This window comes from Bufo gargarizans, chromosome 3, assembly GCF_014858855.1.
Source record: "Bufo gargarizans isolate SCDJY-AF-19 chromosome 3, ASM1485885v1, whole genome shotgun sequence".
Lineage (NCBI taxonomy): Eukaryota > Metazoa > Chordata > Amphibia > Anura > Bufonidae > Bufo > Bufo gargarizans.
The window spans coordinates 351,481,858-351,494,488 of record NC_058082.1 but is presented as its reverse complement, the minus strand read 5'-3'; the positions used below and the strand labels follow the sequence as shown (position 1 = coordinate 351,494,488).

At 46.1% G+C, this 12,631-nt stretch overlaps 1 protein-coding gene across 4 annotated transcripts in view; it reads right to left on the bottom strand.

Moving 5' to 3' along the window:
- The window catches only part of CACNA1S (calcium voltage-gated channel subunit alpha1 S), a 1,015,758-nt gene that overhangs the window by 594,393 nt on the left and 408,734 nt on the right, over positions 1–12,631 (bottom strand). The gene's annotated exons all lie outside the window — the stretch shown is intronic.

The window sequence follows — 12,631 nt, the reverse complement described above, 5'->3', positions numbered from 1 at the left end:
TATTTCCACGATATATAAGAAATTGAAAAAATAATTCACGAGAAGTAATACATTTTGGAGTGAAAGTAAATGGGAAAGGGAACTACACAGTAGTATTAACTTACCTTGGAACATTATATATGGTAACATAAAGAAATCCTCTATTTTGCGAGCACACAGATTATTATTAACTAAGATCATACATTGTCTATATTACACTCCACTATTTCTGTCTAGGATTTATAAAGATAGATAGACAAATGCCAAGCAGATAAGGCAGACTATTTGCACCTATTATGGGAATGTCCAGATATCCAGGAGTATTGGTCAAAGATATTTGAAGAGATTCAGAGTTGTACATCTCTTGATTACCCCCTTAGTATTGAACTCACAGTTTTTAGTATATTTCTGGAAACCACGAGATACAAAGGTGAACAATCACTGTGGCTTAAAGGGATGATCTTAGCTAAAATTGTTATAACAAAATATTGGGGATAAAAAAAAAAAACATAATTTGCAGAATGGAAAGAATATATGGATAAAATTTTAATATATGAGGGCATATTCTTTAATAATAAGAAGAATTGGATTAAAACCTAGCGATGTTGGAACTAGAGTTTCTTGAGTTCAGGGTCATCAGTGGAATAGGGAAAGGTTGGGTAGGGATAGGGTTAGTGGGTTTAAACTTCGATATTAAGAAATTGTAAATTGAATGCAAACTTATTGATGATCTTTAACCACTTCCCATCTGGGCCATTTGCCCCCTTCCTGACCAGGCCTAATTTTGCAAAACTGACATATCTCATTTTATGTGGTAATAACTTTGGAACGCCTTTACTTATCCAAGTCATTCAGAGATTGTTTTCTCGTGACACATTGTACTTCACGATAGTCATAAATTTGAGTCAATATATTTCACCTTTAGTTATGAAAATCCCAAATCTACCAAAAATTTCGAAAAATTTGCAATTTTCTAAATTTCTCTTTCTCTGCTTTTAAAACAGAAAGTAATAAATATTTATTACTTAACATTCCCCATATGTCTACTTTATGTTGGCATCATTTTGGAAATGTCATTTAATTTTTTTAGGACGTTAGAAGGCTTAGAAGTTTAGAAGCAATTCTTCAAATGTTTAAGAAAATTGCCAAAACCCACTTTTTAAGGACCAGTTCAGGTCTGAAGTCACTTTGTGGGGCTTACATAGTGGATACCCCCATAAATGACCCCATTGTAGAAACTACACCCCTCAAGTTAGTTAAAACCGATTTTACAAACTTTGTTAACCCTTTAGACATTCCACAAGAATTAAAGGAAAATGGAGTTAAAATTTTAAAATTTCAATTTTTTGGGGCAGATTTTCAATTTTCTATCCAATTTTTTCATTAACACATCGATGGGTAACAGCCAAACAAAACTCAATATTTATTACCCAGATTTTGCAGTTTACAGAAACATTGCACATGTGGTCATAAACTGCTGTATGGGCACACGGCAGGGCGCAGAAGAAAAGGAACTCCACATGGCTTTTAGATGCCATGTCCCATTTGAAGCCCCCCTGATGCACCCTTACAGTAGAAACTCCCAAGAAGTGATCCCATTTTGGAAACTAGGGGATAAGGTGCCAGTTTTATTTGTACTATTTTTGGGTACATATGATTTTTTGATCATTCATTATAACACTTTATGGGGCAAGGTGACCAAACAATTGGTTGTTTTAGCAGTTTTTATTTATTTATTTTTACAGAGTTCATCTGAGGGGTTCGGTCAAGTAACATTTTTATAGAGCAGATTGTTACGGACATGGCGATACCTAATATGTATACTTTTTCTTATTTATTTAAGTTTTACACAATAATAGCATTTTTAAAACAAAAAAATATATTTTAATGTCTCCATGTTCTAAGAGCTATAGTTTGTTTTATTTTTTTAGAGAATTTCTTATGTAGGGGCTAATTTTTTGCGGGATGAGGTGATGGTTTTATTGGTACCATTTTGTGGGACATACGCATTTTTGATCATTTGGTCTTTCTGCGATGTAAGATGACAAAAATTGCTTGTTTTGACACTGTTTATTTTTTTTTATGGTGTTCACCCGAGGGGTTAGGTCATGTGATATTTATATAGAGCTGTTTTTTACGGATGCGGCAATACCAAATATGTACATTTTTTTTTAACACTTTTTTTATTATTATTTTTTATTTTACACTTTTCGTCCCCCATAATGTCATACAAGACCTCTGGGGGACATTTACTTCACTTTTTCTTTTTTTTTTTCACTGATGATTTCTCCTGTAACTGGGGCTGACATAGTAGCAATTCACCACCCAGAGAGGCTGTACAGCACCTCAGTGCAGGGCTGATCCCACAGCTTCTGCACTCTCCGGTCCTGGGGGTCACTTGAGCGCAGGGCCGGAACAGGAAGCGCTTCCTGCTCTGCATACACAGTGCTCAGTGAGCGCTGTGCATGCAGCGATCCAGAAGGCAGGGACACCTGGGCACTGTCCCTGGGCACTGTCCCTGCCTTCTCTAAGGGTTGCCCTGCTGTCACTGACAGCGGGCAACCCGATCAGCAGCTGCACGATTAGCGTGCAGCTGCAGTTTCTGAATGGACGTTCTGGAACGTCCATTCAGAAATAGGGAAACCACTTCCCGGACGTTTATAGTCAACATGCGGACAGGTGGTGGTTAAGACAAAGGAGACATATGTTATACATGTATGCTTTTGGATATATGTTGTATGTCTATTGCACTAGCACCTTAAGTTAAATATGTATATGCATATGGATTACTCGTGAATGTGTTATCTGCTGTATGCTTCTTTAGTCAACATCGTCTTTTGTCTCTGTATTTACTTTTTTCTTTTTTATTAATATTTATTTTAATATTTATTTTTAAAAAAATGGTGAATGGTGTAACGGGGAAAGAAAATCAAAATAAGCAAAAATGTATTCTTCGCTGTTTTCTGTCTCTTCACAAAGTGATCAAAAAGTCATAGTGAACTCCAATATGGTATCAATGAAAACTACAATTAGTCCTTACACAGCTCCATAGACAAAAATATTTATGTATGTATGTATATATATATATATATATATATATATGTTGGTAAGGCTGAGGTTCAGCCTGCATTTGTGGGAGGGGCTTGAGCCTTCTTAAACCCCCACTTACCTCATCACAGTGGGCGTTACGGTTCTTGGTGATTCACTTGCTATTGTTGTGTGTCTCCTGGTACCTACGGTCGCCTCGTGCAGAGTTTCGTCTCTTCTGGTGGTAAGTAGGGGGTCTCTTTCGCAGGGTCCTTCCCGCCGGCTCCTTCCCGCCGGCTCCTTCCCGCCGCCTCATTCTACGGGTGCGTTCCAGCGTGGAACGCACGCGCTTCCGGCTCCCCTCCACCGCCCATCTCCCTGTTTGCCTGGCAGCGTGGTGATAGGGAGCGCACCCGGTAGCTGGCACGGCTCTTCCATGCCGGGGGGTGCTCGCTTGTCTGGCCGGCTCACCTCTTCCCCGACACTGCGCACGGAGGCGTGCGTTCCAGCGTGGAACGCACGCGCTTCCGGCTCCCCTCCACCGCCTATCTCCCTGTTTGCCTGGCGGCGTGGTGAGGGGGAGCGCACCTGGTGGCTGGCACGGCTTCCATGCCGGGGTGGTGCTCGTTTGTCTGGCAGGCTCGCCTCTTCCCACGGAGGCGTGCCTTCCAGTGTGCCGGTACCCGGCTGCTCCACGGGCTTCCGACGGCGGGCGGCCCGGGGATGAGTCTGCACACCCCGGCGTCTCCCCGACACTACTTCCGGGCCACTGGTGACGTCACCCCCCCCCCCCCCCCGGCTGGTCTCCCTGGCTGCAAGGTCGGCTTGCGTTCCACGTGGAGCGCGGGCTCGCGGGCGGCCGGGGGGGAGAGAAGGGGGGGGTGGAGAGAGAGAGAGAGGGGACAGTTCTCCTGGGGTCTGTACGGTCCTGGCCCACAGGGCAGGGCCCTGGGCAGATCGGCCTTTGATTGTTCTAAACCTGCTATCAGTGCAGGAAAAAAATAAAAATAATAAATAAAAATATAAAACAAACGTTTTTCAACCAAACCCGCTATATATATAAACTGTAATGATACGAACCGCCATATAGGAATAAATAGGTTAGAAATTAAACCACCATAGAAATCAATAGCTATTCAACTGCCATAAAAAAAAAAAGGAAAAATTATAAACCTGCAAAAAAAAAAAAGGGAAAGAAGATGGATTCACATACAAACCCGAACATATGGTTAAACAAAAAAAAAGAAGGGGAAATTAGGTACTGGAAACCCGCCATATGGTATAAAAAAAAAAAAAAAAAAATTATAATTTATAAACCTGCAAAAAAATAAAAAGGGAAAGAAGATGGATTCACAGACAAACCCGCCATATGGTTAAAAAAAAAAAAAAAAGGGGAAATTAGGTACTGGAAACCCGCCATATAGTAAAAAAAAAAATTTTTTTTTTTAATTAATAAATTTTAATTCAGGGGTCCTCCTGGGACCAGTCTGGCTCCTTCCCACTTCGGCTTCTCCCCTGGGCTTCCTTGCTGTCCGTAAATCGAAGTTCATGGCTTACCACTGCCCTTCGCGGGCCGCTGCTTCGCGCAGCCTCCATTTTCAGGGCTACGCGCCTTCTCTCCTGTCAAACCGCCTGGTTCGCCCAGACGGCTCTCTTCGGTCAGGTGTCCGATCCGATGCGCTCGGATGGTCACTTGGCCTTAGGGTGGGCCCCAGCCTGGCCAGTTCGCCTGGTTTCGCAGGTTGGGGGACACCCATGGCCTCTGCACTTTCAAATGTTTCGCCTGTTGCTCTATTTACAGGAGTTTTGTTCCCAGTTCTCCGTTCCTTTTTTCGGTCCTGTGCAGGTAAGTTCGTGCTGGCACCACCTCGGTCCCAATCCAGTCATAGCCATGCGTTAATTACCTTCGTCTGTTCGGCTAGGCCAGGTTCGTCGGAACCATCTTGCGAATTCCGTTACCGGTACGTGTCTCTCTGTCGTGCACCAATTTAACCTCCAAGTACGTCATCACCTTCGTTTTTTTTTTTTTTTTTTCTCTCTCCCTTCCCTTTCTCCCTTTATTTGTCATGCCTTATATTTTTTAGCTGCTCTGCCATGTCTCGAGCCTCGGAAATGGAGGACGGCCTTTCCATCTCCGGCTCGATCGCATCAAGCCAAGCGGGTCCCTCGTCCCTTCGGAGCTGGACCATCCCAAAGCTATTGGCCGAGTTAAACCGGAGGGGCATTCCACATCCGGCCACCGCAAGAAAGGCAGAGTTATATAAACTGCTTATGACCAGCCCTAGCGCCACGGCCGTGCAACCGGAGGCGTCGGCCATCCAGTTGTCCCAGGTGCAGCTGCAGGCGACCCTGAATTCCCTGGTGGACTCGGTAGCGGACGTTCGGGCTAGAGTTTCAGAGCTTGAAGCCCGGCCACCCGTGGTACCCCCGACTCCTGTTCCGCTGATGACCCCATCTACATCAGGCTGGCTGGCTACAGGTACGCCAAGACCCATTCCACAGGTGTCCCCCTCTCACTTCATCCCTGACAACCTTAAAAGAGACATCCTGGCGGGGAAAGATGTCAATTTGGCATCAATCCTCATTGCCGCTCAAGATGTGCCCGAGAACCGGGTCATCAACTGTGGTGATGTGTCGGTGGTCCTTCGGGCCAAGGATTCACGGCTCAACCGCAAGTTGTCCATCCCGGAATTTGTCCTGGCCTTCAGCCTCTTCAGGGACATTGTTTGCACCGCACAGCCAGAGAGAAGAGAGGAGCTGGACAGCTATTTGTACCTAGTCACTGACTTGGGGCACAAATACGGTGGGTCGGCCTTCTATGACTACCACCGTTCCTTTGCAGCTAAGGCGGCGGCAGCCCTGGCCCAGTTCCAGTATGTCACCAGCTGGTCCTTGATTGACACCGAGCTTTTCTGCCGTCACTTCGCTGGCCTCAGGGCTCCCAACTGTGCGACATGTCAGTCGATTTTCCACTCCTCTGAATGGTGCCCCAATACCGCGCACCCGTCTCAGGACAGGCCCATCCCGGGGACCTCTGGATCATTTTCATTTCCTTCCAACCCCTCCACAGACAAGCTCGGCAGACCCATTGTCTACCTGGGGAAGAGCCAGGTCTGCAATAACTTTAATTCAGGGGGGTGCTCTTATGCCAGCTGCCGATCGCTCCATGTCTGCTCCCTGTGCTTCAGGGCCCACCCACGGTCCGCCTGCCCAAAGAAGTCTTCCAAGGGTTCCTGACTAGCGGACATCAACGTGGACCTCTTGGCGGCACTCCTTCACGATCACCACGATCAAAACTTCGTGCTGTTCTTGTTGGCAGGCTTCCGCAAGGGGTTCCACACAGGGCTCATCGCTCTGCCACAGGTGCCCTGGGAGGGCAAGAATCTGCTGTCCGCCACCCTGGACCCACCGGCAACTAGCGAATTGCTCCAGTCGGAGGTATCCAAGGGATTCCTCATAGGCCCATTCCCACGCATTCCATTTTCCTCATGGCGCATTAACCCCATCGGCCTGGTAGCAAAGAAAAACACCAATAAAAAAAGATTAATTTATGATCTGTCCGCCCCTCATGTGTCCGGTGTTCCAAGCCTCAATTCTCTGATCCCCTCAGAAGAATTTTCCATGCGTTATTCCTCGGTGGACGACGCCATACAGGCCATCCTGTCGCATGGTAGGGGCGCTTGGCTGGCAAAAGTTGACATTGCAGATGCGTTTAAACTCCTTCCCATCCTGCCGCAGTTATGGCAGTTCTACGGTATTGAGTGGGCCGGCCAGTATTTTTTCGCCAACAGGCTCACGTTTGGACCAGCTGGCCAAGGCGCTACATTGGATCCTGATCCATCACGGGGGCCTCCGGTCGGTCATTCACTACCTTGACGATTTTCTTGTTGTCGAGGATCCACAGGGCGGGTCCGGCATACTTTCCGTCCTCCTCGAATTGTTTGCCAGTCTGGCTGTTCCGGTCGCGGAGGCTAAGACTGAGGGTCCGGCCACGAGGGTATCATTCTTGGGCATCGTCCTGGATTCGGTTCTGTTGCAAGCCAGCCTACCAGAGGAGAAACTCGCTCAGTGTCGGGAGGTCATTTCCCATGCGGCAGCCACGGGATGCCTCTCTAGAGTCGAGTTGCAGTCTCTTCTGGGGCGGCTCAACTTTGCCTCCAGGATTATGCCCCAAGGGAGAACCTTCGTGTCAAGGCTACTCCAGCTTCTTCCCTCGGCACCCGAACAGGACAGCGTCATCCGTTTGGACGGCCAGGCCATGGTGGACCTGGCTATGTGGGAGTTGTTCCTGTCCTGGTGGAACGGTGTCTCCTTTTTCGTGTCACTTTGGTCTTCCTCCTGCCCGACTATTTTTTCAGACGCAGCGGCATCTTGCGGCTACGCTGCCATTTGGGGTTCCCAGTGGCTAGCAGATCGTTGGCCCAGCGCCATCTTAGAGGAGGCTGAATCCATCCGCACCTCCTCTTTGTTGGAGTTATACCCCATTGTGGCAGCAGCTCAGGCTTGGGGCCACCTCTGGGCCAACTTGCCGGTGATGTTTGTGACAGATAACCAGGCCTTGGTCGACATATTGGCCAAGGGCAGGGCCAAGTCCCCCAAAATCATGGCGCTGTTTCGCCAGCTGGTTTGGCTGGCCCTGTCACATAACTTCCACGCGCATTGTAGCCACATCCCGGGGGAGAAGAATATAGCAGCCGATGCGCTGTCCAGATTTAATTTCAAACTTTTCTTCCAGGTAATGCCGGAGGCCGAGCCACGCAGATTTCCCACCCCGCCCTTCAGTTCCCTGACAATGGACTAAGCATACTCATCGCATCAGCAAGGGACCTGGCGCAGCAGTCCCTTGCCCCCAACACGGCCAGGAACTACCTTTCAGGCCTAAGAACCTTCCAGGAGTTCTCACGCCTGCACCCGCAGGTTGGCCTGGAAGACATTCCCTACGTCATGGCCTTCATCGCCCATTGTCACCACCAGTTACACCTCTCCTACAACACCATTAAGTTGTACCTAGCGGGCATGCAACACCACACCATGCTCCGCAATCCGGGGGGCGGGTCCATTCTTTCTGCACATGCGGTCAAGGCCACCTTGCGAGGGGTCCAGAAGGGTGGGCCCAATGCCCCGTCCCGCAGACAGGGCATCACGGGGGAAATATTCCGGAAATTATCTTCAGCCCTGGATGGTGCTCCTTTTGGGCCCTTTCCCAGCTTGGTCATCAAAGCTGCCATGTACTTAGCATTTTATGGCTTCCTTAGGCCGGGCGAGTTCACGTGCGGTTCGGCGGGACGGTGCAGCCTGCACAGAGAGCAGCTGGTGAGGGGGATTGACCATTACGCGCTGAAGATAATTACCACCAAAACCAGTCAAACTGGCCCCCCGGTGGAGGTCCAGTTCTTTCCCACTAGCAATGAATGGTGTCCGATACAGGTATTTGACCGGCTTATCCTCGGCATCCGGGAGGAGCCACCTCACAGCCCTCTGCTACCCCATCTGAAGGGAGCTCTCACCACGGCGCAATTCATCGGCCACATCCGCACGGTGGCGGCTGGCTTGGGATTGGACTCCGGAGCGATATTCGGTCATTCCTTACGCATTGGTGCCGCCTCTGCGGCTTCCCGGCGGGGGGTCCCCGCCCATGTCATCCGGAAAATGGAGAGATGGCGTTCGTCTTGCTTCGCCAGGTACATACCTAACCCGCAGGTGGAGATTTCGCTGGCTTTTCGGTCTTTGGTGTTATAAGGTAATAAAGTCTTACACCTTAACTATTGTTGTCATTTTTGCCCCCTTTTAGGCTACTCTCATACCCGGCTCCAGGCACACCCCAGCCGGTTTAGGTTCCAGGCAGGCACTCTGCCCTAGTCTCGTATTTAGCCTCGACCACAAATATATATATATTATATATATAAGTTAAATATAAATGTAAATATAAAAAAGTTACAGGCCTCAGAATATGTCAATGCTAAGAAAAAAATCTATTTTTCCCAACTTTTTTTTTTAAAGGGGTTTTCTCGTTTATAGATGACCTGTCCTCAGGACAGATCATCAATATCAGATCAGCAAGGGTCCAACTCCTGGCACTCCGCAGATCAGCTGATTGAACACAAAGCTCCCGCAAGCTCTGTACTCCCTTTGCTGTATACCTACTCGCCATGAACATGATGCCGAAAAGTGTGTCGAGGTAGCGCCATCCTGGTTGTTGGGCACAGCTACATTGGGTAAGTTACATGCAACAGGTCCCAGGTTTTTCCATGCAAAGGGGAGCATGTTATTTCTCTCCCTGATATTATATTATTGGTATTTCGCATTTTGACTGGTGTTAACTATTATGGGTACTTGATATTTATTACTGCTACATTATTTATGTATGGGACATACCCGTATAAAATCTCTTACATAAGAACTTATAACATCTTGATACAGGTCCTTCTAAAAAAATTTGCATATTGTGATAAAGTTCATTATTTTCTGTAATGTACTGATAAACATTAGACTTTCACATATTTTTGATTCATTACACACAACTGAAGTGGTTCAAGCTTTTTATTGTTTTAATATTGATGATTTTGGCATACAGCTCATGAAAACCCCAAATTCCTATCTAAAAAAATTAGCATATTTCATCCGACCAATAAAAGTGTTTTTAATACAAAAAAAGTCAACCTTCAAATAATTATGTTCAGTTATGCACTCAATACTTGGTCGGGAATCCTTTTGCAGAAATGACTGCTTCAATGCGGCGTAGCATGGAGGCAATCAGCCTGTGGCACTGCTGAGGTGTTATGGAGGCCCAGGATGCTTCGATAGCAGCCTTAAGCTCATCCAGAGTGTTGGGTCTTGCGTCTCTCAACTTTCTCTTCCCAATATCCCACAGATTCTCTATGGGGTTCAGGTCAGGAGAGTTGGCAGGCCAATTGAGCACGATAATACCATGGTCAGTAAACCATTTACCAGTGGTTTTGGCACTGTGAGCAGGTGCCAGGTCGTGCTGAAAAATGAAATCTTCATCTCCATAAAGCTTTTCAGCAGATGGAAGCATGAAGTGCTCCAAAATCTCCTGATAGCTAGCTGCATTGACCCTGCCCTTGATAAAACACAGTGGACCAACACCAGCAGCTGGCATGGCACCCCAGACCATCACTGACTGTGGGTACTCGACACTGGACTTCAGGCATTTTGGCATTTCCCTCTCCCCAGTCTTCCTCCAGACTATGGCACCTTGATCTCCGAATGACATGCAAAATTTGCTTTCATCCGAAAAAAGTACTTTGCACCACTGAGCAACAGTCCAGTGCTGCTTCTCCGTAGCCCAGGTCAGGCACTTCTGCCGCTGTTTCTGGTTCAAAAGTGGCTTGACCTGGGGAATGCGGCACCTGTAGCCCATTTCCTGCACACGCCTGTACACGGTGGCTCTGGATGTTTCTACTCCAGACTCAGTCCACTGCTTCTGCAGGTCCCCCAAGGTCTTGAATCGGTCCTTCTCCACAATCTTCCTCAGGGTACGGTCACCTCTTCTCGTTGTGCAGCATTTTCTGCCACACTTTTTCCTTCCCACAGACTTCCCACTGAGGTGCCTTGAGGTGCCTTAGAGTTAATTAGTTGATTCAGATGATTAGGTTAATAGCTCGTTTAGAGAACCTTTTCATGATATGCTAAAAAAAATTATAGGAATTTTTATAGGAATTTGGGGTTTTCATGAGCTGTATGCCAAAATCATCAATATTAAAACAATAAAAGGCTTGAACTACTTCAGTTGTGTGTAATGAATCTAAAATATATGAAAGTCTAATGTTTATCAGTACATTACAGAAAATAATGAACTTTATCACAATATGCTAATTTTTTTAGAAGGACCTGTATATCTAGCCTGTGCTCTTCCAGGATTATGTTTTTCTCTCTGCTACCTTTCCTTTTAAAATGACATTGTCTTTTATACTTTTAATAAAATATGATACTCTTTATTTGTACTTTGTGAGCTCCATTATTTGTTTAGGTTTTGTTCGACATGAACATGGCAGCATAGGAGCAGTGAGTTTACAACTCCTATGTCCCATTCACTTAAATAGGACAGAGTGTGACTACAACTGCTTCCATCCACTTAAGTGAATGGGACAGCGGCATTGTAATTACACCTAATTGTAATTGTAATTTGGTATTGCTGTAATCGTGCTGACCCAGAGAATGAAGTTAAATGGGTTGTCTCCATCATAGATAATAGGGGCCCGCGCCTATATCGAGAACGGAGCCCCGCAAGGTGGTGGTTGGAGGAATCCGGTCAAGCCACCACCAAGCCGGCTCCCCATAGAGGTGAATTAAAGCATACCGTGCTTGTGCAGCCCCCACTCCCAATTATTTCTATGGGGCTGACGCAAATAGCCGAGGCAGGGCTTGGCTATTTTCGCAGGCCCCATAGAAAATGAATGAAGAGCGGCTGCGCATGCGCAGTGCGCCCTCCTTCACTTGCGAGGCTCTATTCTTGATATAGGTGCGGGTCCCGCACCTAGAAGACAATGGGGGCATATCCTAGCGATATGCCCCCATTGTCCATGATGAGACAACCCCTTTAATATGGCAGTGGAATTTAAATTTTATTTTTTATTTTCAATTCCATTCCATTTTTTACAGCTTACCACTACATCATATGAAATATTAAATGCCATTTGAAAGTGCAACTTGTCCTGCAAAAAACAAGCCTTCTTGTGAATGGAAAACTAAAAAAGTTGTGGCTCGAAGAATATACAGTATGCAGTAAAAAAAGAAAAAAGAAAAAAAAAGAAAAAAACATTGCTTGGTCAGGATAGGGGTTAATTATTATCTATAGCCCCTATACTAATTGTGTGATTCCATGGTTACAGTTTACAAACAAATTGTATTATGACCATTTGGTACTACAATCATATGTGATACTTTTTAAAGGGGTTGTCCAGGATTGGGGACATTGGTGTAATAGTACTAGAGTGACATACATATTGCATACATGCATGTCCTAGCTTTGCCACATATTTCTGAAGCCCCGTTTTCATATAGTAAATTATTAGCCGGAAGTGACTGTTTTCTTTACTCGGTGATGTACCGGGTCTCTTGCAGGCGAGCTGAAGCCTCTTATTCGGCTGCTAAGGGAACCCAGTAACGTCACCGGCACTGATGGGTGGGCGTTAGCGCTGCTCTACCCAGTAAAACTGCTAGGGCAGTGCTAAAGCCTGCCCATCAGAGCCAATGATGTCACTGGGCAGTGTGTTATTGTAAACAAAAGAGCCTAAATCGTGCCAGGCATGAACTGCTCTGATGCTTATATCAGGGGGGCTGCCTGGGTGAAGATTGAGGTTTGTCCGGGTTCAGCTCTGACCCCGAACAACCCCTTTAACCAACACAATTTCAAAATTGCTTACTTTTTGCAATAAAGAAGTTCCCAAATAATTCCAATATACATTTTACCTCTAAGCATACAGATCTAGCTTTACATTTTTCTACTTTCATAAGGACTCCAGTGTCTCATAACATAAATTCAATGCAATATTACAACATTTGTAAAATCCTTGATAGGCAACAATTCATGACAGCGTGCCCAGAATTTTTTTTTTCAAAACTGCAACTCTACACATCACAGGTTATATCAAGTCAAAATTAT